Source organism: Peromyscus californicus, unplaced genomic scaffold, assembly GCF_007827085.1.
Source record: "Peromyscus californicus insignis strain IS unplaced genomic scaffold, ASM782708v3 Scaffold_16__1_contigs__length_79575227, whole genome shotgun sequence".
NCBI classification, from domain to species: domain Eukaryota; kingdom Metazoa; phylum Chordata; class Mammalia; order Rodentia; family Cricetidae; genus Peromyscus; species Peromyscus californicus.
In genome coordinates this window covers 72,515,194-72,541,149 of record NW_026294458.1, presented here as the reverse complement: position 1 = coordinate 72,541,149, position 25,956 = coordinate 72,515,194, and the positions used below count along the sequence as shown (strand labels likewise).

At 48.6% G+C, this 25,956-nt stretch overlaps 1 pseudogene; it reads left to right on the top strand.

Annotated features, from left to right (window-relative positions):
* Positions 1 to 5,557: 5,557 nt before the first annotated feature.
* LOC128112321 (uncharacterized) lies at positions 5,558 to 5,710 on the top strand (annotated as a pseudogene).
* Positions 5,711 to 25,956: the final 20,246 nt, after the last annotated feature.

Genomic DNA, 25,956 nt, shown 5'->3' with positions numbered 1-25,956 from the left:
ACACAAAAATGTACTTACAGGCCAAGCGAAAACAGGAGAGTTTGTCGGGATCCTTCTCAACATGTGTTGAAAATGGCAAACGAGAGAAAATTAACCCATAGGCTGTGGACTATGGATGAGAAGCGTTCACCCCACCTCGTCCTATTGGTCTTGTTTTATTTATTTATTTATTTATTTATTTATTTATTTATTTATTTATTTATTTATTTATTTATTTGTTTATTTATTTATTTGTTTGTTTGTTTATTTATTTGATGCAGGGTGTCAGTTAAGGCAGGTACGTGTGTCTGCCTTAGCTGAGGCCATAAAGAGCTTGTAACCAGGCTGGAGAGATGGCTCAGAGGTTAAGAGCACTGACTGTTCTTCCAGAGGTCCTGAGTTCAATTCCCAGCAACCACATGACAGCTCAAAACCATCTGTAATGAAATCTGGTACCCTCTTCTGGCCTGTAGTCATACATGCTGTATACCTAATAAATAAATAAACAAACAAATAAGTAAATCTTAAAAAAAAAAAAAAAAGAGCTTGTAACCACTGAGCTTTTTAGCCTTGTAGTCTTGACCCCAGATAGGAAATCTTCGGAAGAGCTGCTGCCGCCCTGTCACACACCCCCACCACACCCCTCTCCAGAATTCTCCCTCCGGAGCTCTTCTCTGCTAAAACGAAGAGGATTTGTTTTCCTGGCAGAAGTCATACGCACAGTGCAAAAGGGCCTTCCTTGGATTAGCATCCCATTGCCTCAAGCATACAGCACCCAAAATGCAAGTAATTCTCTCCTTGCCCCACGGCAACTTTGTCAGGGCAAGGCCAACTCGGTGCTGGCTTGCATTCTCCTGCCCTTCCTGCAGAGAGGAGTCCTGATGTCCTTGATAGCTGGCTCTTACTTCTACTGAGATCTGGCAGCTGCTGATAACGGGAACTTAGTTTTACTGGCATTTCCTGTCTTTCCCTCTGAGCACCTGTATAGCATTAAGTCATGTACCTCCATTTCTGTGTATTCTCTTAACTTAGTTCCCAGCTGTTTCTCCCCTTTAGAGGCAAGTTTACTGTGGACACAATAAAATGATTAAACCTCAGGGCATTTCATTTGCATCTTCCGAGACCATGAGAGCAGAAGCTGTTCCTGGCACTGTGTGTACACAGTCAAATGCTCTTAAAAATATTTATTTTACATGTATGTGTGTGTATGTGTGTGTGCGCGCACATGCACCACATGTGTGCAGGAGTCTATGAGGTCAGAAGAGACTTCAGATCCCCTGGAACTGAAGTTATAGATGGTTGTGAGCTGCCATGTGAGTGCTGGGAACTGAACCCTGGTCCTCTTCAAGAGCAGCCAGTGCTCTTCTGAGCCGCCTCTCCATCCCCTGGTCACGTGCTTTTGTGAAATCTGCAAAGTGGCAGGAGCTTGCAGGCACTTGGTTAAGACTCTGTGTCTCCTCTTTGAGGTTCTTTCTGACACACTTCTGTAGGGAAGCGCTGGAGTGGCTGTGAGAGGCTCGAGAAATGCCAGGATGTTCACAGCATATACAGATGTAGGTCAAGAGTAGCTGTGAGTCAAAAGGGAACTTTCCAAGTCAGCAATTACACAAACCAAGTTTTAGAGCTGGAGAGTTGGCTCAGCGGTAAGAGCACTGGCTGTTCTTATGGAGACCCCAAGTTCAGTTCCCTGCATCCACGTCAGCCGCTCTGTGTCCTGTAACTCCCGCTCCAGGGCATCCAACAACCTCTTTTGGACTCTGGGCCCTGCACTCACATTGCACATACACACAGACACACATATTGTCCAATAAAATATTTGTCAAAAGCAAATTTTGGCTAGTCATGCTAGAGGAAAGACTAAATTTATCTGTGTACACACACACACACACACACACACACACACGCGCACACACACGCAAATGTGTTCACATATGTAGAGATCAACACTTGCCATTTGTCACAGTTACACACGTCTCAACTAATTGTGAAGTTAAAAGGAACTTTTCTAACTTACAGGTTAAAAAGCAAATTTTGATAAGTCATGCCACAGAAGGGGCTGAAGTACCTTCCTGTCTCCATAGAGGCGAGGATAATAACATAGTAAAAGAAGCAAGTAAAGGGAATTAGGAAGCAGGGTAGGCAGTCACAAGGTTTCCTTATTTTCCTAGATTTTGTGAATCTGGCAGCCTTAAAATGGTAATCTGTTGTTTATTTTCTCATTCTAAATTAATATTTACCATTGTGCCTAATTTCATATTCTTTATTATATATTATTTTATATGAAGAGAGTTCACATATATTATACGAACTTTGGCTCTGCAAAACCTGAATCTGCCCCACCTCTTTCCAGAAGTCACTGTCTTTCATCCAGACACTTGGTCCTGAAAGCTTTCCCTCCTGCTAATAGCCTGCTTGCAGGAGGATGCGGGCACGCCCCCAGAGCAGGTGGATGGAAGTGTCAGAGAGGCCAGTGATATGTCTGGGTGTCTCGGGTCCCTCGGTGCTCAAGGTCCCGACTCCATTGCACAGACTCGGAGGCCATCAGGGCTAGGGACCGTTCCCACGAGTGGATTTGTCTTGTGCCGTCTTGGCTGAGCCGTCACCGCCCTTTCTGGAGTTCCTCTCTGGGACTGAGTCGGAATGGGTGGGAACAGGTGTTTGTATACAGGGTGTATTGGGTAGCAGAAAGTGCACAGCCATAATCCTTGCTCTTGGGAGGTTGGTTGTGAGTGAAACCTTGTCACAGGTCACAGAGCGTGGCTTATCTGTTGGCATCCTGGGTGGCAGGACGGAGCCCCTGCAGGACATTCCACCACCGCTGCTCCGGCTCCCAGCCAGCTGTGCTTGGTTTTGCTCTGTGGCAAAGAGTGCTAGCTTTCCCTGCAGGACGCCTGCGTGAATATTCAAACTGGAGGACTAGTAGTGGCGAGACACTTGGGGACTGGACTCTAGATAGTCTCGGATGTTAGCTTGTCCCTGCTTCCGCTCCTTCCTGTTGTTCACTTCCTCCCAGTTTCCTGCCTAAGAACTTCATCCTCAGACATAGGAAAGACAAGGCCACACAGACTGTGGCCAACTCCTACAATGGTCTCAGATCAAATCTTTCTAATATCCTCGTTACACACATGTGCGCGTGCGCACTTGGCATAGCGGCTCTGCTGCTCTGAGCAAAGCCTGGCTGAGCTTGCCGCAGATCACATGACCGGTAAGTGATGGTGTGGGCTCCCTCACTCTTGCCTGGTTTCAAAGCCTACTGCAGCTCATGTCTAACTTCTCCTGTAACCAGTGCTGTTCTGAGGCCCACTCGCTGTTAGTACACGAGTCTCTACAGCTGTGCGCAGCTGTGCCCACCTGTGCCCGGCTTTCTGGTTCTCTGCTTCTGCTGCTGTGGATGTACCAGCTTGCCCCTCTTCCTGTCTTCCCTAGCCCCCTGTTCCCATGCCTACAGTCTAAATTCTGAGTTCAATCTCTTGTCTGGGCTTCTGCTCCCCGACAACTTTGGGGCCCTCCCTCATTACCATCTCCCATTGCTTGGGACCACATTGTTGGTCTCTGGCGGGTGATACCTCCACAACAGGCCCACTGAGTTCTGTGTGTGTTTGCAACTGAGTGACCTCTGTGGATATAAATGGAGCCTCGTGTTGGAGTTGAACCCAAAGTAGGACCCTGATGATCGCTGAGTGAACGTTTGGTTTGTTGCCAGGCACCCTCTCTTTCAGGATCAGGCTCAGAAGCTTTGGCACAAATGCTAATGACTTTTGCAGTTTGAACTTCTTCTTTTTTAATAATTTATTTCTATTTTTATGTGCATTGGTGTATTGCCTGCAAGCATGTCTGTGTGAGGGTGTCAGATCCCCAGGAACTGGAGTTACAGATAGTTGTGAGCTGCCGTGTGGGTGTTGGGAATTGCACCCGGGTCCTCTGGAAGAGCAACCAGTGCTCTTAACCGCTGAGTGGTCCCTCCAGTCCCGCAGTTTGAACTTCTCTAAGGAAGGATTTATCTTCGCTCACGGTTTCAGAGGATTTTGGTCCATCACAGCAGGGACCGCCCAGCAGCATGAGTGTGTGGCAGAGGCTGTTCATGTCACAGAGGACCTGAGAGCAAGAAAGGAACCAGGCCAGGTGAAACCTTCACAGACCCACCCCTGCTGAGTTACTTCTGCGGGCTAGACCCCATCTCCTGAAGGTTCCACGGCCTGCTGAATTAGCACCACTAGCCGGTGGCCAAGATTCAAAACATGAGCTTGTGGTGGGACAGTTCAGAGTCCAGTGAAATCTGCAGGAAAGAGTAGATTCTCCCCAGTCTCCAGGACCAGGCAGTTCTCTTACTGGAAACTCCCAGTGGGAACTGGTAAAGAAAGAACCGAGGTTTCGGTTGCTTGGACTCTCAGAGCAGGAGGTGTCTAATGAAATCTCTTGGGTTCTCTTAGTTCGGAGAACCTCAGATTGATCTGTTTTCTAGAAAGATTGAGATCATATCCTGTGATTGTGTGTGTGTGTGTGTGTGTGTGTGTGTGTAAACTCTGGGATCCTGGAAGGTTCTTGGAAGAGCTTGGCAGTTGAGCAAATTAGACAGACTCGGGGCTCAGTGCAGTGGCGGTTCCTGTAAGTCACAGAGAAGAGCAGGGAGGCATCAGACTGACATGTGTGAGTCACTCATGGTGGGTGCTGTCAGCAGACCCGGAGTTGGGTGACCAATGGCCCCATTCACTCAGCCCTGTGCTGTGAGATCGCTCCGCTGAGTCTCACACAAACCTGTGGTGGAAAGCCGTGGCTGCAGGTCTACACTTTCTGTCCAGAATCTTGCTCTGTGTGTGTGTGTGTGTGTGTGTGTGTGTGTGTGTGTGTGTGTGTGTGTGTGGTTGTTCCAGCCCCCTCTTGCACAGCACACAGTCATCTTCTCAGTTATGTTAGCTCTGTCTTCCGTGGGGTGACTTTACGCTGCATGTCTTTACAGGCCCCAAACACACACAGAAATTACTTCCGGTCACCACCTGGCACAGCTCATAGAGGTCTGATTCTTTAATAATTCTTTTTTAAAATTATTGTATGTATAGCCGGGCGGTGGTGGCGCACGCCTTTAATCCCAGCACTCGGGAGGCAGAGCCAGGCGGATCGCTGTGAGTTCGAGGCCAGCCTGGGCTACCAAGTGAGTTCCAGGAAAGGCGCAAAGCTACACAGAGAAACCCTGTCTCGAAAAACCAAAAAAAAAAAAATTATTGTATGTGTATGAGTGTTCTGCCTGCATGTATGTCTGTGAACTACGTGCATTCCTGGTGCCCACTGAGCTCAGAAGACGGTATCAGATCCACGGTTGTGAGCTGCCAAAGTGGGTGCTGGACATTGAACCGGGGTACTTTGCAAGAGCATCCAGTGCCCTTAAATGCTAAGCCATCTCTCCAGCTCTCTTCAACAATTTTTCATCAACCCCATAAAACCAAAAGAATTTTACCTTATCCACTGTATTGGCTTAAATGACTAACCATACTCTCTTTGCAAACATCCACTAAAATACCTTTGCTAATGTTTCCCATGCTGTGACCATTGTGATTCGCTTTGTTTTAAGAATACATATTTGATACTAACCTGGCTGGGGAGATACCTTGGTCAAGAAGGTGGTTTTCCAGGGCAAGCTTTATCCATTGCATTCAAGATGTGCTGCCCCCTGTGATTTTCCCACTCGACTGCCTGCTTTATGGTAGTGGGGGATCGAATTTGCACTCTTCCCCAACAAGTGTTAAAAAATTGAAAAAGTATTTGAATCTTTTCCCCCAAATGTATACTTTGATGTGATTACTGTTACTGTGTTTGGAAGGGATGCACCTGGATCTGTTGTGGAATATTTGTTTAACCAGGCAAAGATGTGTTACATTTTTTCATGCTGCGTTTGTTAACTGTGTAAAGATGTATTGCATTTGCGTTAATTAAATAAAATTAAGCTGGGTTCAGAGAGGCGGGGTTAGCAACTGGTTGACAGGAAGTAGCAGGGAGGAGCTTAGCGTGGGTTTTTAGTTGGGGCGTTGTGGAAGGGAGTGGCTTCTGGGGTCACCCGCAAAGACAGAAAGCTAGCTGGTTGCTGCTCTAACTCGCAAAGCTCACAGGTTTTAACCTAGCCTTTGAATCTTGAGTTTTATTAGAACTACCTTTAGCAGCAGCAACAGCCATTGTCTGGGGGAACAGAACTTCCCCCAGGCTACGAACGGCCTTAGCAGCCTGGCCATGGTAGTTTAAAACGCAGCCGCTGTAACTAAGGTAAAACAACATGAACCTCCTGTGAGTCTTGTTTCTGCACCTTGTACCCTTGTGGTCCTCGAGTCTTTCTCCTGTGTGCATGTGTGTGCGTGTGGGTGTGCAATTGTATGTGAGTGCGTGTGTAGGGGTGTGTGTGCATACACATGTGTGTGTCTGTGGTGTGTGTACGTGTGTGTGTTGGACAGTTCTTGGGCTTTGAGTGTGCTACTGTGTGAAGAAACCCACAGAGCAGAGTTGCTGGGAATGGACGGGTTCTTCCGTCACACCTTCGCTTTGATTGCATGTAGCTTTCGCAGTGGCAGTAGCTGCTTGTGTTGTTGCAACGTAAAAGAACTGCATGAATTGAGTCTAACTCACTTCCTGCTGCAACCCCTTGGGAGTTGCCAGTCTGTTTCTGGAGGCAGAGCGGTTTGCTATACCAAGGGGGATGTAAGCCAAGCCACAAGCAAAAAGACTTGCTGTTTGGATGCGCCCCTGAGGCCTTCCTAGGAAAGGGCGCGCTTTCTATGGGCCTTGTGGAGCTATTGAGACCCTCCCTTCTGGAGGCCTCATTCCTCCCTCTGGGATGCCCAGCACGGCAGGGGTCAGCCTGGGAGCCCCCAGTTCAGAGATGAGCGAAGCATGTCCCTCAACAGTGCGTACTGTGAGGCCTGGCTGGGCCTCTGTCCCCAAGTCCCCATTGGTTCCACACTGCTGTACCATGTCACCACCAAAATTTAAGACAAAAACTGTAGCTTGAGTTTCCCTGCCTGGCCCACAGTCAGGACAAATCTCTCTCACCCGCCAGTCCCAAGCCGCTCAAACCCGATCAAGTAAACACAGACACTTATATTGGTTTCAAACTGTATGGCCGTGGTAGGCTTCTTGCTAACTGTTCTTACAGCTTAAATTAATCCATTTCTATTAATCTATACCTTGCCACGTGGCTTGTGGCTTACCAGTACTTTACATCTTCCTTGTCCTGATGGCGGCTGGCAGTGTCTCCCTCTCCCAGCTTCCTGTCCTCTCTAGTCTCCTCTCCGTTAGTCCCGCCTATACTTCCTGCCTGGCCACTGCCAATCAGTGATTTATTCATTGACCAATCAGCAACACATTTGACATACAGACCATCCCACAGCAAAAAAACGGCAGGAATCTCCAAAGAGTTGGCACAGTTGTGGCTTTTGGGGAGGCTCCAGGGAGAGAGAGATACATTTCTTTGCTTTTCCAGCTTCTAGAGGTGCCTTTTCCAAATCATGGGCGCTTAAGTCAGCAGCACAGCTTTCTTTGGCTACTTAGGCTCCTCTCTCTGTCTGTCTATCTCTGTCTCTCTCCCCCTCCTTCTCTCCCTCCCCGCCTCTCTCCCCCCCTCCCCCCATCTCACTCTCTGATCTCCTCCCCTTCTTTCACGTGTAGGGAAACTTGTGCCTCACCACCAAGGCCCATGGGTCAAAGGTCAGTCCCAACCTATGTCCTGACAGCAGGTGGTGGAACCTTCATTAAGATGTAGGGCCTGATCTTTAAGTGTAAATAGTAAAATATGAATTACTTGATGATGGATAAACATGATTTTCATTTTTGTTGAACAATGTAGACAAGCATAAATTACACAAAACTTTAGTCCCTGTGTCCCTGTGCAATATTTATAAAATAACATTATTGTTCCATTTCAATTCAAGCAGGGATTTTTTTTTAAACAATTTAATTTCAATTGCAGGGTAACCAGTAATTATAATTTAATACTGTCTTCTTATGGTTATTTCTCCACTATGTTCTTGAAAGTATAAAATTGTTTTTCCAGAGCCATAGTATGACAACCCCCCAACAATTTGTATTAAATATCTTTATCCCTAGCTGTGTTCTTTAAAAAAAAAAAAAAAAAAAAAGATGTAGGGCCTGATGGAAGGAAGTTAGGTCCTTGGGGGCATGCTGTTGAAGGCTCCGATGAACTCCAGCATTTCTTCTCTCTTTGTCTCCTCAGCCAGGGACTTCTGCCATGAGGTTCTGCATTCACTGATCTAAAGAAACAGGGCTGAGCAGCCTTGGATCGCAGTCTTGAGCCAGCGTGAACTCTCTCCCTCCTGTAGGTTGGTTGGTTTGGGTGTCTTGCCGTAGCACAGGAAGCTGGCTAACATATTTCCATGTTGGAGGCTAGACCATAGACAACTGCGGGGGTTGCAGGCTGACTGGCAGCCAAGGGCGGCTGCTCTGAGCACTGCCTCCTTGGGTGTTTCACTTCCACGTCCATCCGGCTGTTCCTTCTGCCTCCAATTAGCAGCCCTGGCTGGCCGCTGCACCACCTTCTCCATCTCAACCCTGAAGGTCATGACCGGGCAAGGATATGCATCCTGGGCTGGCATGGGTCTTTCCTTGTTAACTTCCTAAGAGCCTGGCTTAACTAAAGAGGGGAGTCCTGGGGGTGTAGCTCAGTGGTGGAGCATTTGCCTACTATGCCCTGGGTTCTTCAGAGCTGAAAGTGGGCCAGAGGGAGAGAAATCAAAACAAAACCACGAGAAAATCTGAACGGGGGTAGAAGGATTAGAACTCTCTTCTGGGCTAGAGTACTAGAGCGAGGGAAGGCGGGAAGGATTTGCTACGCTTCTTAATGAATCCTTGTGCATTCATCAGGGACACAGCTTCAGCTTCCTGGCCTCAAGAAGGCAGCAGGGAGGCGAACACCCGGGCAGAACTGGCCAGTCATGAGGTGTGGCAGCGAGAAAGTTTACTGAATAGCAGCTTGCTTTCTTTCTCTCCTTTCTTTCTTTCTTTCTTTCTTTCTTTCTTTCTTTCTTTCTTTCTTTCTTTCTTTCTTTCTTTCTTTCTCTTTCTTTCTTTCTTTCTTTCCTTTCTTTCCTTCCTTCCTTCCTTCCTTCCTTCCTTCCTCTCTCTCTCTCTCTTCCTTCCTTCCTTCCTTTGCTGTTTTTTTTTTTTTTTTTTTTTTTTTTTTGGTTTTTCGAGACAGGGTTTCTCTGTGTAGCTTTGCGCCTTTCCTGGAACTCACTTGGTAGCCCAGGCTGGCCTCGAACTCACAGAGATCCACCTGCCTCTGCCTCCCGAGTGCTGGGATTAAAGGCGTGCGCCACCACCGCCCGGCTGCTGTTTTTTATTTGTTTCTTTTTTGTTTTTCTCTTTTGAAACAGAGTTTCTCTGTGTAGCCTTGGCTGTCCTAGAACTCACTCTGTAGACCGGGCTGGCCTGGAACTCACAGAGATCCTCCTGCCTCTGCCTCCTGAGTGCTGGGATTACAGGTGTGCAGGCTGGAATAGCCTCTTTCTTTTTTGAATTCTTTTAGGCCCTCCACTGCTAAGTCCTGGGGGCATAGTCCTCTTGTATAGGCTCGCTAGAACTGAGGCTTCTGGGAAAAGTTGAAGGGAGTAAGTAGCCCTGACACCCTCCTGGATTAGCTTGGTCAACACCTACGGAAATCAGCTGGACTCTGATCCCCAGTGATAAAAGCAAATCAGTGCTGTACCCCATTCCCTTAGTTAATTGGGAAGCAGTTTGGAACTATGAACACACTATATGGCCGTTTGTGCCGTGTGCACTCACAGGACCACCCTTTACTCACGGTTTCATTTCTCTGTTTTCAGGAGGAGACAACTCACGTGTTTCAGTTTGCATGATACTGAGCGGTGGGATAAACACTTAGGAGATCCATCTCTGTTTCATCCCTTTATCCAATATGTGCACGCTGCACACACTACTCACTGTCGGTCACTTGGTAGCTACTGGGTTATCAAACTGATTGTTTCAGTTCGGGTCATACAGCGGGGTGTCAGGGAACCCTCAGAGAGTGACCTAACATTACGTCACCACGCTACACCAGTCACCTTTTCCCTTTAGGCATTACCTCATCTCCCATCACCAGGAGGGTGGGTACAGTCCAACAGGACATTTTGAGAGAAAAGACTGAAGAACAGTCTAGTATATTGTTATAATTGTGCTATGTTACCATAGTTATTGTTCTTAATCTCCACTCTGCCTAATGTCTACTATACAGGTATGTTAAATGTGTATTTTCATCTGTCCAAACATAAATATTTACATGTAGGTTAAGACAGTATATTATATAGCTTGGTGACCTCCAAGGTTTTAGGCATCCGCTGGGCTTTGGAAGTTAGCCTCCACAGGTAAGGGAGAGCTGCTGTTGGTTTATTTTGTATGTATGTGCATGTTTCTGTGGGTGTACATGCAGGTGGGTGTGGAGGTCAGAGGTCAACTTTCGGTGTTTTGTTTCAGGAATGGCGTCCATTTTGTTTTTTGATAGTCATTTTTAGAAAAGGATTTATTTATTTCATGTATATGTTTGTATGCCCTCATGAATGTATGTGTACCTCATGGGCTGGGTTTATACATGTTTGTATGCCCTCATGAATGTATATGTACCACACAGACTGAGTTTATACATGTTTGTATGCCCTCATGAATGTATATGTACCACACAGACTGAGTTTATACATGTTTGTATGCCCTCATGAATGTGTGTGTACCTCACAGGCTGGGTTTATGTTTGTATGTCCTCATGAATGTATGTGTACCTCACAGGCTGGGTTGGGATTGTGAGTGGATGCTCCTTATCCAGGCTCTGGACATGCTCTTAGAGCAGGTAGCTCACATCAGCAATGGCACTGGTTAGCTCCCTTTGGACTTTCATTGACACTGCAGAGGTATGTGGTGTGAGTCACAGGACCCTGAAGAGTCCTGTGGCTTGGAAGGGATGAAGCATGGCACTAGATAAGATACTTGTCTGGCTGTAATTAAGGATCAGTTTCACAATCCATCATGGTCCAGAATGGCCTGGGAATCCTGTCAGGGACCACACAGTTCCCTGGCCAGGTGGAGTTGGGGAGTTGAAGAGACAGCTCCTAAATGAGGAGGTTAAGCTGGCGGCTGAGGACATGGCGCCATGCTCAGGAGAGTCTCCCGCTGGGGCCAGACGAGACAGTGAGTTCGCAGGCCCTAAGAACATCTTGGATCCAGAAGGGGATTTAAGGAAGAAGGAACCTGCCCTGGGCTGGGTGGATGCTGGAACTCTGAAGACTGGGCAGATCTGGAATCCTTTTTAGGGAGGAGAGGGGAGCTCCCTCTAGAATCTAGATTCTAGAGCCCGCCCCACCCCCGAAGTGGCCCGCTTCCTGGACAACCGTTGAAGGTGTCCAGACCCTACCTGGGGAAGGCCGGCCCTCCTGAAGCAGATCCTTTATGCAAAGGAAGGCGGGGGTCATGGCTTGGGATGCCCGGTGTACTCTCCAGAACAGTGTGGACCACCTGCTATACCACGTGAAGCATCAGTGAGGTTTACTTAGAATTAATGGCTGCCCAGTAGAGACTGGGGATCGCGCTTCTAGGAGTCACATCTGCAGGCTAGCCTGCAGCCAGTGTGTAACTTGCAGCCAACCCCCTCAGGGAGAACCACCACGTGGATGGTAGGCCAGTGCTGCAGTGTGGGTGACGTGAGAAGACTATCCGTGGTGAGAGTCCTGCAGACAGAGACGTGTGGTTAGCACGCTGTAACCACACAGTATCAAAGGTTACTTAACGAAGTGCGAAAGCAACAGGGACTTCTACGAACACCGGGGAGCCTGGCGATCCTTCCTCGAAGCTTTCTGATGACATCCACAACCGTGTCCAAATCACACCAGTTCCTCTGAGGCTGGAATCACGTTCTTACTCCTGTGCCCGAGGCCTCTCCAGGTGCCAGGAAATCAAGAGCCTGATCAATGAATCTTGGTATGTTCCAGGGTCATGTAGAAGAGCAAGGAGAGGGCTGGAAACATGGCTCATCGGTTAGGAGCACTGGCTGTTCTTCCAGAGGACCCAGATTCAATTCCCAGCACCCACATGGCAGCTCACAACTGTCTGTAACTCCAGTTCCAGGGGATCTGACACCCTCACACCAATGCATTAATAATAACAACAACAACAATAATAATAATAAACAAATCATAAAAAAGAGCAAGGAGAGGCTCTTGAACCCTTTCTGAAAGGACAGAGTCTGGGCGCATGCGCTGTCTTATTTGGAACAAGTATACCTAAGCTCATCAGAATTCTCCGCAGCCAGTGCTGACACAGATGTCCCTGGAAAGGACTCTGCCTCCAGGATCTCCCAACCAAGTAAGAAACGTAGACAGGAACAGAAGTGATGCCAGGCCGGGCCAGAGGGAGAACAGGGCAGAGAGAGTACTTAGGAGGGAGGGGCTGGCGAACACATCAAATTCAGACAGGAGAAGGATGGGGGAGGTTGGACCAATGTGTGGGCGTGGCTCCTGCAGACAGCAGTGACTTCAGAGAGTGCTAATAGAGCGGCAGCCGGGAAAGCCGAACTAAGGATGATTAACCACTGAGTGGGTGTGTGGAAGCAGAGAAAGGTGTGGTAACGAAGTGTGGTGGTGAGCCAAGGAAGTGGTAGAGAAAAAAAGAAGTTGGGGAGACCCCAGCATCCTTGCAGGCAGAAGGAAGAGATCATGGAAGGAGGGAAATAAAGATTTTGAGCCTCTCTCCCTGTGTCACGCTGTAGTTGTTAATTTAGAAGTCCCCACATGTTAAGGCCCTGGATCTGAGGGTGGCGCTGTTGGGAGGTGGTGTCCTTTGGGCCATGGCCAGGGAAGGTCTTTAGGACATTGAGCTGTGCTGGAAGTAGGAACTGTATCCCTCCCTCCTTCCTTCTCTTCTCCAAACTTTGTTTTTTCTTTACTAGGGTTTTTTAAAAGGTGGTTTAATTGCCTTTTTAAAGGTTATTCCAGCCTGGGGCTCTACCCAGGAAAGTGTCTTGCTCCTCCTCTTCTCCCCGCCTCGTCTCCTTGCTTCAGGCTGGAGGTGTGACCACTGGCCCTGTGTACTCTTGGCAGAAGAGTTGTTTTTGTTGGAATACATTATCACAGCCACAGAAATGAGGCTAAGAGTTTGTATTGATACTTTATCTGTGAGGTTTAAAAACAACAGCAAGGGGGCTGGAGAGATGGCTCAGCAGTTAAGAGCACTGTGTTCTCCCAGAGGACTGGGGTTCAATTCCCAGCCCCCACATGGCAGCTCACAATTTTCTGTAACTCCAGTTTCAGGGAGCCCGGCACCCGTGACAAAACAATAACATAAAAAAAAATTAAAAACAAAAACAGCAAGAACAACTTTGTTCCTGTAGCTTCTCAGAGCAAGTTGGAGCTCAGCTCAAACCTCTAAAAGAAAAATTACCACAGGGATGGGGAGGGCTCAGTGTCCAAGTACTTAGTTACCATATATGCACCAGGGTCTGGGTTCTAGTCCAGTGTCACAGAAAAGTAACTAGACAAACTGTGGTCTACCATGCAATAGAAAGTACTCAGCCATAAAAGGACCAAGCGCTGAGAGTGAGCATGAATGGACCAGAAAGCCTGAAGATGCTAGCCCCAGAAGGATGGTCCCATTGTCCCTTAGTGTCCTTTCTATTGCTGTGACAAAGTACCCCATGATAAAAGCAACTAAGGGAGAGGGTTGACTTGGCTCTGACTCTAGGTTACAGTCCATCCTTACAGTGGAGTCAAGGCCGGAACCTGCAGCAACTATTCACACCCACCATCAGGGGCAGGAAGAGAATGGATGAGGTGTGCCTCTAGCCAGATTGCATTCTCCTCTTTATATGGTTCAGGACCCAACCCCAGGAATGGTGTCACCCCCCTCTAGGCTGGGTCTTCCAGTAGCAATTATTTCAAATGAAAATTTATATTTTAGTCTATGTATATGAGTATTTTATCTGTATGTATACATGTGCATCTTGCATCAAGTACCATGCTTGGTGCCCTTGATGGCCAGGAGAGCATGTGAGGTTCCAGAGAGTTCCCGATGGTCGTGAGCCACCATGTAGGTGCTCAGAACTGAACCTGGATACTTGGCAAGAACAGCAAGTGCTCTTACTCGCTGAGCCAGCTCTCCAGCCCCTTCCCTCATTAATTGGTGTAATCAAGACAATCCCTCCAAGACATGCACACAGGCTAACCTTGCCTGGACAGTCCCTCATTAGGACTGACCTCCCAGGGGACTCTGGACTGTGTCCAGTGGAACTATCATACCCCTTTATATGAAATGCCCAGAATAGGCCAATTCACAGAGGTAGAGCTCAGACTGGTGCTTCCCAGAGGCTGGAGGGGGATGGGGGAGGGGCAGGGGGCGGAGGGGATGGGGTGAGGGAACACCAGCATCACAGGTGTGAGGGTTCTATTTGAGAAGATGACTATTGTCAGGTTAGGCTTCTCAGCCTTTCCATCAGGAGATGGCCGTTGCTGGACTATCAGCACCATGCCCTAACCACCTGGGATAGACAGCTTGGCCTGAACTCCACCCCCTGAACACCATGGATGCTGCTGACAGCCTGAGAGGCTGAAAGAGCACATTCCCTAAGCCCTTCGGTGCCAGACATTCCTCTGTTAGTTCACAGCATCTTGGATCCCCCCTGAGTCTGTCTGGAAGAAGAACAATGAGAATGCAGATGGGGTTCTAGGCTTAGAGGACAGCTTGTTGAAGGTCTGCAAAGAGCAGGGTGGAGAGATGGCTCAGTGGTTAAGAGCACTGGCTGCTCTTGCAGAGGACCTGGGTTCAATTCTCAGCACCCACAAGGCAGTTCACAGTCATCTGTAACTCTAGTGCCAGAGGATCTGATGCCCTCCTCTGGATTCCAAGGGTACCAGGCCAGACCTGTGCATGGTGCACAGACACATGCAGGCAAAACACCCAGGTACATAATGTGACATAATGTGTAGTGGGCAGAATAGATGTGTGAGCCAGTCATCAGGAGGGGTCTCTGTAAAGAAATGAGGTCCATGGTTCTTCCTCACCCTTCACTCCAAGGACCTGAGGGTACTAGAGGACACCCCGCTTTGCTGAGCGTGGGAGTGGAGTTCCCAGAAGACTGGATCTCAGATATGTCTGCCAGGGCAACCAGACAGCCTGGAGCTTCATTCTAATTTGTGCACCGAATGGCAGGCAAACCCTTCAGGGCATGCTGACAGTTGCCATGGCCACGAACCATAAAGGGTGTGAAAAGGGGTGACTGCCAGAGTCTCAGAAAGTCTCTGCCCACTTCCAGAAAGGATGACTGTTCTTGCTACCATTGTCTACCTCCATTGAGTCTTCTCTGTCTAGGACCTCCAGACCCCCCAAGAGCTGAGAAGTAGATCTGTCTCCTACATCTTTAGTAGCCAACGATAAAACTCTCCTTCACTGCACACACACACACAGAAACACCAACACTAACAGCAAACTTGCAGGGTGTGATTATTTAAGGTTTCAGAGATCCAGCCCATTGTCTTCAGCTCTGTTAATTCTGGGTGCATGGGGAGACAGATCATAATGGATGAAAAGCATGTGGCCGAGGCCACTCACCTCATTACTGACAGGAAGCAGAAAGAGACAGTTACAGCCCCCGGGGGACTCCAGCTAGGCCCCACCTCCTACTTCCTATCACTTATTCAGGATGCTATTACAAATTCATGGTTATGATCAGAATACTAACGGTCTAATCATTTCTGGAAAGTCTCTCACAGACACGCCTGGAGCTGTGCTTTGCAAATCACTTAGGTGTTTCTCAATCCATATTGGTGAGATGAACCATCACATGGCGATCATTAAAACAAGGCTGGGGGTGTAGTTCAGTTGGTAGAGTGCTTGCCTAGCATGAGGGATGTCCTAGGTCCCGTCCCCAACACCCTATCAACTAGGCATGCTGGTGTGTGTCCATGGGAAGTGCAGACGGAAGTTCAATGTCCTCTTTGTCTACATAGTGAGTTTGAGGCCAGCCTTTCCTGTATTCTGCATCCCTCCAGCCAAGGATTGATTACTTACTGGCTTTGAAACTGGGGGTGGGCAAGTCACCACCAGTCACTGAAGGCCTGTTTGGAGGGTTAGTCACAGCACAGTAAACCCAAGAGTTGCTTTCCCATAGACTTCCTCAGATCTAGGACCATGTGGCACTTTGTACAGCATCACTATATCTCAATCTTCCCCGGACTGAAATGTTTTATAAAGTCCAGGTTGGCCTTGAACTCATGATCTCTTGCCTCAGCCTCCAAGAGTGCTCAGATACATGTGCACTAACACACTTGGTCTTGCATCGCTATCTTCAACCAATGCTGTAGCTAAGTGTGCCATGTGCTGCGTGGTGACTGATAGGAAAAAAATCCCCCGTAGTGAGTAACTCGGCCGATGCAGTAAATCAGATCAGGCAGAATTCATAAATCCGGGTTTAATCTGAGCAGAGCAAAGCAACTCCTGGGTGGGAAAGAGCATGTGGCAGGGCTGGCGACCAGGTCTTCAATAGCCTGTAGGCGTGGGTCTTGAGCGGCTCCGGGGGAGGAGCTGGTCCTTGGCGGCCTTTAGGAGGGCGGGGTCTGGAGAGGGAGGGGTGAGACGGAGCCTGGAATGAGCCCCACCCCTCCCCTCACCCCAGCTAGAGATCCCCAGTCCTGACTAGTGGCCCTGCTTTGCCAGAGACCAAGGAGTTCCCCCTAATCAGGGAATTTCAGTGCTGAGACTGGGAAAGTACCGAGTTGATCACGATGGGCTGGTTATGTAGGGGTGTGCAGAAAAGCCAAAGCTACGGCCTGTCCTGGCCCAGGGGCCAGTCCCAGGATCTCTCACCCCGAGGTTGTCTTCCTGCCCTGTCAGCGCAGTCAGGGATGTGCTGGATTTCCATGAGCTAGAGAAGGAAGCTGGATTAAAGGTCAGGGACTTTGGGATAATTCTAACGCAGCGGCTGCCAGTTTGTCCCTTGGGAGTAGAACCTGGATTTTCCTTCCAGTTCATCTTGAGGTCAAGGGTTAGCATCATGAGAGGCCTCTTGTTCACACGGATGCAGGCAGCCACCCGGGGATCATAACGATGACAACGACAACGGTGGGAGCTTGGGTGCAGTTGGAGTGTCAAACGAGGTGGCACCGGGGGATGCCAACAGTCTGGGACTGAGGAAGACTGAGGAAGAGCGGCAGGGGCTCTACTTTCCTGTTTTGGAATTCAAGGGGCTGCGGGACATCTGATGGGGGTGGGTGACAAGCGACTTACAGAAGGGCGAGGAGTTTATTTGGTTACAGTTTGAGGGGACACGGGCCACCGTGGCAGGGAAGGCGTGGTGGCGAAGTGTGAAGCGGCTGGTCATGTTTCTGTAGTTGGGAGGAAGAGGCCGACAGTGCTGGGGCCCCGCTGGCCTTCCCCTTTCCCCTTTTCCTTCTTTCCAGGGTGCCAGCCTATCGGGTGGTGGTGTCTGCAGCCAGTGGGTCTCCCTTCTCAGTTAAAACTCTCCGAGAATACATTCACAAACATGCCTAGAGGTGTGTGTGTGCCTGTCTCAGGGGATTCTAAATCTAGGAAGGTTGACAATGAGGTTAATTGTTACAAGGGGTGAGGGTGAAGGAGAGTCTGAGTTCTGTTCCTGGAGTACGACCCACTTGTGAGAGGAGTCAGTCTGGGACAGACTTCAAGAGACATGGCTGCTAGCATTATTATGGGGCGTATTGGGGCAGTGGCTTGTGGGAACCCACAGAGGTTTCCTAGTGAGACCTGAGCTTTCTTTACCAGCAGGGCTGCATAAGAGGATGACTGGGCACGGGCCTGGGTACCAGGTGTTTGGAAGGGTCTACACTTGGCTGTATCTAGCAAGGGGGAGGTCTTTTGCACCACCCCTTGGCATTGTTATAAAAAGTCCTTTGGAATAAAGTCTGGGCCGGTGGATTAGGATCCAGGCCCTCCCCAGGCTATCCTGTGTTTCTGTTTTCTCTCTCCCCTCTGTATTTCTATCTAAATCTCTTCTCCCTCACTCCTCAAGAGTACCCAGGTAAAGGTGGGGGTTGGTCCCCCATGGTGGCTGTCCATGAATCAAAAGTGAGCAGCTACGTACTATGTGTATTAGTCCCATAGTGAGTAGCCTAAGAGTCTGTCTATTTATGAATGGATAAATAAAATGTGGTGTGTTGTGGAAATCATTTGGCAATTTTTTTTTTTTTTTTTTTGGTTTTTCAAGACAGGGTTTCTCTGTGTAGCTTTGCGCCTTTCCTGGAACTCGCTTTGGAGACCAGGCTGGCCTTGAACTCACAGAGATCCGCCTGCCTCTGCCTCCCGAGTGCTGGGATTAAAGGCGTGCGCCACCACCGCCCGGCCGGCAATTTTTTTAAAAAGTCGTCTTGGGTCAGCAAGATGGTTCAGTTGGCAGAGGGGCTTGCCGCCAAGCCTGGCGGCTGGAACTTGATCCCTGGGACCCACATGGTGAAAAGAGAAAACTAAGTCTTAAAAGTTGTCCTCTGACCTCCACGAATGTACCACGGTATTCACAAGGCCACCCCCCATATCCATACATTAGATAAACCAATGTAAAAAATAAAATCTTGATTGATGAGGGGCTCTGTGGCACCCCACGGCTATGAGCCTCAAGGAGGCCACAAGGCAACCAAGAACGTGGGAGCCGTGGTACAGCCACTGTGGCTGGAGCACTCTCTTTCCAAGAGTGTGCCTTTGCCTCTGTGTCTGTTTTCTTGTCACAGTGACCAGCCACCTGCCGTGAAGGGTGTACAGGATCTGGACACAGTGGACATGCCTGTAATCCCAGCTGTGGAGAGCTCGTATGTACAGCTCACACGCTGTCTAGCTGTGGAGAGTTCGTATGTGCAGCTCACACGCTGTCCAGCTGTGGAGAGCTCGTATGTGCAGCTCACATGCTGTCCAGCTGTGGAGAGCTCGTACATGCAGCTCCCTACTGTGTTCAGGGGACACTGCTTTCTTGTAGCCATCCTAGCCATCCACTGCCTCTGGCTCTTATGGTGTTTGCACCCCCTCTTGTGCAACGGTCCCCGAGTCCCTGGAGGGAGGGTATACGATACAGTTGTCCCACAGTCCCTTCACTTTGGCTGGTTGTGGGTCTCATCTCAGTGTTAGCGCCATTAACTGCAAATGGACGCTTCTCTGACGAGGGCTGAGGGATGTGTAATCTATGTGTATAACTCTAAGTCATTAGGAATTGGTTTAATAGTAGGTTCTTTTCTAGGGCCTATGACCTGTCTAGCCACAAGTTCTTGGCCGTGTAATCATTCCAGGTCTGGGTTTCGTCTTGTGGAATGGGCCTTAAGTCCAGTCAGAAAGCAGCTGGTCACTCGCACGGTGTCTGAGCAACTCCCGCAGCAGTGGACACATTCTGCCGGGGACGGGGTGCTGTGGTTTGCAGGGTCCACAGCGGTAGGGAAGACTGGTGGCCGTTTTTCTCCTGTCACATGCCTGGCAGCTTCAGCACTGTGAAAGCTACAGAGCGGGGATGAAGATTTCAGGTCAGTGCCAGCAAGATGTTTCCACATTCTTTTTTTTTGTTGTTGTTTGTTTGTTCTTTGTTTTTCGAGACAGGGTTTCTCTGTGTAGCTTTGCACCTGTCTTGGAACTCACTCTGTAGGCCAGGTTGGCCTCGAACTCACAGAGATCCACCTGCCTCTGCCTCCCGAGTGCTGGGATTAAAGGCGTGCGCCACTACCGCCCGGCCTATTTCCATGTTCTATGAACCAAGCATGTGGTGTCTTCAGCAACCAGGATCTCATCAACGAGTTCTGGATAGTAACTGGATAGCATTGACAACCGTCTGTGGTGTTTGGGGGGGGGGGGGTCTATGGGACCTCATTAGTTAACAGCTCCAGAAGGGGTGACCTGCTCCTAGTGCTGGGTTTGTATTTGTTAGCCTGGGGTGTCTAGTCTGGGCATTGTTGCCCTGTTATAGGATAACTCCATTTTAACTCTCTTTATGTGTGTATATTTTAGGAAGTTTCTACAGTAGTGGGTTTTCATATGACTTTTTCTAAAGTGTGTGTATGTGTGTACACACATGAGTGAGTGAGTACAGAAGAGGCCAGAGGAAGTAATCAGATTCCCTGGAGCTGGAGTTACAGGAAGTTATGAGTCTCCTGATGTGGGTGCTGGGAACCAAACTCAGGTCATCTGCAAGAGCAGTAAGCGCTTTAACTGCTGAGTTATCTCTCAAGCTCCCGTGAAAATATTTTTAAATCATTGCATTTTTTTCTCTCAATGACAATAGCTTAAATGAAACCAGTTGAACTATTTTAGTGAATCCATTGTCTTTCTTTTGTTAAACATCATGCAATGGCTAATTGCATGTCCATGGGGCTACCCAGATACCTAGTTAATCACTATTCTAGATGTTTCTGTGCTGGCTCGGATCAGTGTAGTAGCCATGGATGTGGTGATGGTGGTTAGATCTGAGACTGAGATGACCCTGGTAGGATTTCCTGACAGAATGTAGGGCACAGAAGAATGGAGAAGTCACAAGCTTTTAAGTAGAAGTAAGGGACTGACCTGTTTTGATGGGAAATGATTGAGCAACGAGACAGTTTGACTTGGCTTCAAATTAGCATCCTCATCCCCCTTAGCCCAGGCTGGCCGTTAACACACTTATCCTGGCTTGGATCCAGAGTGTGGGGGTATAGCTTTGTGAGTGACTAGTGTTCTTTATTGTGTAATGGAAGACTTTTTTGGAAGCGTTTGTTTTTTTTCTTAAAGGAAAAGATGTCTGGAGTCTGTTTTGTAGATTCTTCTAGACAATACTGCAACTTTGAACTGTGTATTTTATCACCACCGATTTTCATGATGTGTGGGAACATCTTTTCCATGTTTATTGCCATCCCATCGTTATTGTACTATAGTTCCTGGGCACTTGTTGGGTTTTAGGCATAGACAGGTGAAGCTGTTTAGCCCAGCTCACACAGGTAATAGGTGTCAGGACTTGACTTTGAACTAGGTTGGATCTTAGGACCCTTGTTCCTTCAGGCCATTTGGGCCTAGTCACAGAACTGTCCATTCTAGAACTGTGGAAATGAAGATGCATGGGAAGGACTTTGAGCTGTTTATACACTCCAGAGTGGGTAAAGGCAGTGTGTGTATCCTTTGGGTCATTCGATCTTTGTTCTTTAAATTCTATACTTGGAAAACAACAAAACAAAACAAAAAACTTCCCTGCATTGATGAGGAAGTGTAACTAGAAACTGCATGCTTAGTCAAGGGGGAAAATTTCAACATAAGAAAACCCCACACATTTGAGGAAGTGGGTCCACAGGCCAGCAGACGAGTAAAGAATCAGACCTCTGTACATACGTTCATAACAGAATTATTTAAAATGGGAGGGATAACACCAGCAATATAGCAATGTTGTAATTGGTCCAGGTCAGTTCTCCCTGAGCGGGTTAATGAGAGGGGGTGTGTGCAGGTATTCAGTGTGGGGTACACAGCATGTGACTAAGTCTGTGAGCTAAAAGGAGGCTTGGCCTTTTTCTCACCTGTGTTTCCTGAGATGACCCATGGCTCTGGTGAGTATATTTCTTCCTGATGATGACTGGCATAGAGGTGTGAACGGCCAGGCTAGGGCTGCAGCTTGGTGGGAGAGAGCTTGCCTAGCATGCATGGGCCTCTGCATTCCATCCTCGGCACCACAGAACAGACCAGAACAAAAACAGAGTGCAGGATACAGGAAGCAGGCACCACCCAAAGCCTGTACCGGGGCAGATGCAGAGGAAGATTTGGGGTAAAATTCAACTGGGTTGAATTTTAGAGAAAAGCAACCACACAAGACAAAGGTTTCATTTTGTCCCTTCTGGTTTTGAAAAAAGTAAATCCAAACCCACGGTTTTTCATGCACTGTGATTTTAGCAAAAGCAAGCACATTCTTCTTGACTGTGTAAATATATACTGAATCCATCATGAAGAATTCTTCCAGTTTCTAAACCACAGTTTTTGCTCCCAAACCTAACACACTCCCCACCTGACCTTGCCGCCACCCTCCTGCCAACCTGCTGTGGGATCGGTTCGTCACTTTGGCCTACAGGTTCCATCTGGTGTGGACACAGAGCCTCCCAAGGTTTCCCAAAGATCCACTAAAGACAAGGCTGCCTGCTGGTGTGCTGGCTCCCCTACAGGGCCCGGGTCAAGGAAGGGCTCCTGCTCCCGTGCTCAGCTTTTTAAACAGCTGCCTATGGGATTCTCTCAGATCCCACAGGATACTAGAGTTCTGTCTGCCCCTTGTTCCCAGGCATCTCCACAGTGTTGCCTGCCTCCTGGCATTTCAGTATCTTAGGCAAATCTCACTTTGATGGCGGGTGCCTGCATATCTTGAGATCGTGAGGAAGGAGACGAACCTTCTGGAATCCACATTCTGGTTCCCCTGTGAGTCTTCCTTCCTGGTTCCGCTGAAGGACTCAGGGTTGCTCTTGTTCATTTCAGGCGAAGTCATTCTTCCTCCTCAGGGTCGACTTCACCCCACATGCCTGCTTGATGCCAGCTGAACCTATGCCAAGCTTTGCCAGATAAGTCTCCGGTCCTTGGCATGAGGACGGGGCTGCTGCCCTCCTGTCTGCAGACTTCCTGTCTAGAGGTCAACTGTGTTATATAGTGCAACCTCATCTCAGGCTGAAATCCATTGTGTTCACAGTCCTGGGATTATTAAGGGCCTATCTACATGGCGTGGAAATCTCGGGGGCCATTTTAGACTTGTCTATTGTGCTCAGCTTGAGGAATGACCAGCCATGGCCAATCATGTCTTCGTCTGGCCACAGGATGGGCTTCCTGGGTAAGCCCCCAGTGCTAAGGTTGACATGCAGGAAGTGTAGTAATGCGTTCTCTGAGGTGAACTCTGCAAGGAAGCAGGGGTGGGGTGCGGGACAAGGGGCGGGGGAAGCAAGACTGGGGAGACAAAGATCCAGGATGGCCCTCAGGGTGTCCCCAGAGAGGCTAAGTCAGAGCTCCTCGGTGAGGCACTTCTGAGGATGCTGAGGGCATCCCTGGCTGTTTTTTGGCAACACCCAGGCAGGTAGGGACCAAGACCTTCGCCTCTGAGCCCAGCATGGCGGCTGTACAGTGCACTGCATTGCGGCACCTTACTCACTGAATTCATATCCAAGCACGCTGACAATCAAGTCGAAGTTGAGCACAATTAACTTGCCACTCTGGAACCAGTAGGGCATGGCCAGTCAGGTGAGCCGCATAAGGGTCCACAGCTGAGTAAGACCATGGACCCCAGCTCTGCTGAGTAAGACCATGGCCCCCAGCTCTCCCGACAGCAGCCTGCATGTACAGCAGCGGGTGGCGCAGAGGGGTAATCTCCAGGGAGGAAGCTTCCAGGCCAGTTCTAGCTGGATTTGGGTCCTGTGACCAGGGCCTGTGGTGGCTTCAGCACCAGAGTTCTACCAGCTAGCACCGCCGGGCAGCCAACAGCACTGGCCACCTGCCTGTATTGTGTTGGGGCCTCAACTCCTAGGGAGGTTGCTGCCCTGGCGGTGAGGTTTTCATTTAGTGATCCATGGCTTCTGAGAGTACCTGTATCCACTCACGGGCGACTATGCTCAAACTAATTGGTTTTTGCTTCTATTTCTTTTTTTTGTTGTTTTTTTTTTGTTTTTCAAGACAGGGTTTCTCTGTGTAGCTTTGCGCCTTCCCTGGAACTCACTCTGTAGCCCAGGCTGGCCTCGAACTCACAGAGATCCGCCTGCCTCTGCCTCCCAAGTGCTGGGATTAAAGGCGTGCACCACCACCGCCCAGCCTTGCTTCTATTTCTTAATCAGCTGGGCAAAAAGCAGGTTTCCTTATGGCTTCTCATACATCCTAAGTTTGGTTGAACCCCTCCCCCTCCAGCCTCTCTTCTCACCATGTCCTAAGTAAGTTTATTTTAAAATGTGACTATTACAACCCACTGGAAAGGACAGCCTTTGTAACTACCTGAACTTCTCAGGAGATATTGTAGATGTTAGTTAAAATGTAAAGGATACACACACACTTTTTTTTTTTTCTGAGACAAGGTTTCTCCTTGTAGTTTTGGTGCCTGTCCTGGATCTTGCTCTGTAGACCAGGCTGGCCTCGAACTCACAGAGATCTGCCTGGCTCTGCCTCCCAAGTGCTAGGATCAAAGGCGTGTGCCACCGCTACCAGCCAAAGTTCTTTTATAGGGACAGTAAGCACCATGTTTAAAGATGTAACTCTCTCCATCCCCCTTTTTGAGAAAGAGTCATGTAGCCAAGGATGACCTTGAACTGATCCTCCTGCCTCTACCTGAGTTCTGGAATTGCAGGCACATACCATTATGCCTGTTTTATGGTTGGGATAGAACCCAGAGCTTCGGGCATGCTAGGCAAGCTCTCTACTAACTGAGCTGTATCCCTGCCTCCTTTTTAAAATTAAATGAATCAAGCAATTAATTTGTTATTTTGCTTTGTTTTTTGAGACAGGGTATTGATAAAGCTGACACTGACCTTGCACTCCTGATCCCCCTGCCTCTGCCCCCCAAGTGCTGGGATTAGGAGCTTTCAACACCATGTCCAGCGTCAACACCTAAAATGTTTAAAGTCATCGTGTATCCAATTTCCTCATCCTGCTTCTCAGTGTAAATATTGCATTCATTTTCTTCCCTGGCTAAGGGCAACAGGGAAATATCTGCTTCATGTTCACATCAGTAAAGGTCTGGGGACGAGTACATGCTCACTTTAAAATACAATGCACGACGACAAAATTCCACACCTCTACTCTGGGCTGATAAGAGAATAGACTGCAGAGACAAGAAAACAATGTATGAGAACCAAAGACAAAGAGACGAACGGGGGGGGGGGGGGGGGGGGGGGGGGCGCTGCCCTATGTATTCTCCCGTTAAAAACACAGCGCTTCAGGACCTGGAGATGGCTCAGGGAGCAAAGTGCTGCATACAAGCATGAGGATCTGAGTTCAATCCCCCGAGCCCACATAAAAAAGCCTTGTGTGCTGGTGTGTGCTTGGAATCTCAGTGCTGGGAAGATGGACATAGGTGGGTCTCTGGGGCTTACTGGTCAACCAGCCTGGCCTACTTGGTGAGTTCCAAGCTAGTAGCCTTGTGTAGTGGTGTGTGCTTGGAATCTCAGTGCTGGAGGGATGGAGACGAGTGGGTCTCTGAGGCTTACTGGTCAACCAGCCTAGTCTACCTGGTGAGTTCCAGGCCAGTGAGTGACTATCTCAAGAACAAATAGAGGGGCTGGAGAGATGGCTCAGTGGTTAACCATACTTGTTGCTCCTGCAGAGGAGCTGGGTTTGATCCCTATCACCCACATAGTGGCTTACAACCATCCATAACTCCATAGTCCGGGGGATCTGATGCCCTCTTCTGACCTCCTGGGGTATGTGGTGCACAAACATATGCGCACGCCAAACATTCATACACGTAAGAAAAAGTCAATCACCATGTGGGTGGTGCCTGAGGAATGACAACCGAGGCATCCTCTGACTTCCACATGTCACGTGTGCACTCACACCCACATGCATGTACACACACACACACACACACACCTGGCATTTTTCTTTTCATTGACTAGCCTTTAACCTTGGCATATCTAGGTTTTATTCCTTTCATTTTTGGACTTATTTTGTGTATGACTCAGATGATTTGCTAACATTCAACTTTAACCAAAATAAGAAAAACAGTGACAATTCATGATAAAACCTGGGGAGACTGTTCAAGAGTCAGACCGGCTGCATGACAAGCTCAGTCCGCAGAGTGTGGACTGGCATGCAGGAGGCCCTGGGTCTGACCCCCAACTCTAGCGTATACACACCTGGGGACATGGCTCAGTGCTAGACAGACAGCAGTGTGCCTGGGGCCCTGGGTTCAACCCCCAGTACTGAGAAAAAGAAAACAACTGATGCATGATAACAATAGATAGCTATATGTATGTGTTGTAATGTGACATTTCAATACATGTATGTGAAGTGTAGGGATCCTGTAGCTTAAGT